The sequence below is a fragment of the Xenia sp. Carnegie-2017 genome, unplaced genomic scaffold (genome assembly GCF_021976095.1).
Source record: "Xenia sp. Carnegie-2017 unplaced genomic scaffold, XeniaSp_v1 HiC_scaffold_19, whole genome shotgun sequence".
Classification (NCBI taxonomy): domain Eukaryota; kingdom Metazoa; phylum Cnidaria; class Anthozoa; order Malacalcyonacea; family Xeniidae; genus Xenia; species Xenia sp. Carnegie-2017.
The window spans coordinates 285,956-287,217 of NW_025813481.1; the positions used below are offsets into that span (position 1 = coordinate 285,956).

The 1,262-nt window shown below is 35.7% G+C and overlaps 1 long non-coding RNA gene across 1 annotated transcript; it reads left to right on the forward strand.

The window, feature by feature from the left end:
* The first annotated feature begins 650 nt into the window (after positions 1–650).
* Positions 651–942, forward strand: LOC124438925. Its single transcript, XR_006946219.1, has 3 exons — positions 651–698; positions 769–825; positions 910–942. It is a non-coding gene; the product is annotated as an uncharacterized LOC124438925 (long non-coding RNA).
* Positions 943–1,262: the final 320 nt, after the last annotated feature.

A 1,262-nucleotide genomic window follows, 5' to 3' on the forward strand; every position in this document is an offset into this window, starting at 1 on the left:
AAGAGCCGCCATTAAAATGCGCCATATTTGAATTTTCAGGAAGGAAGGTGCTTGTGACGTTATATTCTTAACTTGCGGCTGTTTACAATATAACACTATATACAAATAGAGATATAAAAGGTTGTATAACTCAATTTTTTTAACATGCCTTCAACACGCTGTGTCGTGCAAGATTGCAGTAATACGTCTGATAGAAGTACAGGCATTTCATTACATAAAAGCCCAAACGACGAGTCTTTAAGAAGAATTTGGGTTAAATCTGTTGAGACGAAGCGCGCAAACTTTAATCCGAGTTCGCGCGAAATTCGATTTATGATTTGTTCGAATCACTTCTCGGATGATTGTTTTGAGCGTTTTTTCCATTTGGGTGGTATGACTAGACGGCTCAAACCTGGTGCCGTACCTACTATTTGGAAGAAATCGCCAACACCAACAACGTCAAGAGAGCGGCGTCAGGTTAGCACAAGTTACAACTATTATATACTTACACATATTGCAGATGATAAATTTTCACAATTTGAGAGAACCAATAATACATCCAGGCAAACTTTCAATATATAATATACATTTATACTAAGGTTTTAAAGGAAATACAAAATGAAGTGTCTGTATCATGCATGAAGAAAAAAGATTCGTGCTAATTTCAAGAAGAAAAAGGCACAACTGAAATTCCAGACCAATTTGAGAATGATGCATACGTAAAGCCAACAATTGCTCTTCACACATACGTGCACTTTGTAAAACAACTATTCCTCAATATTCTTACAGGACCAACAGATCACGCCCGATGCACCTAATTACACGGAAAACAAAGAAAATGAACCGGTTTGTATCTTTGAAATATAATTTTGTATAACTTTTGTAGACATTTTTAAACTTTCAAGATCATGCTACGGCGTCCTGTGACAGTTGCAAGAAAAAAGATAGTGAATTAAAGATGTTGCATGGAGAGCTTACAAAACTGCACACGAAATTAGCTATCAATCAAACGCAATGGATACGGACGACTAATTTAATAACAAGAGAAACTGTAACCGATGAAAGAACTGACCACAGTATACATTATTTACGTTTAAAGTTTCAATTCACAAAAGGAGACTATAGTAATAAAAACAAATTTCAATGTTTTTTCACTCCAGAGCCAATGCACATAATGCTTTCTGAAAAGCAAGCAAAAGTTGATGCAATTACTTTGTTTCGTTCTCGAAAACGTAAACTTAACACTGACTGTCCCCCCACATGCACAGATGAAGAATTACAAG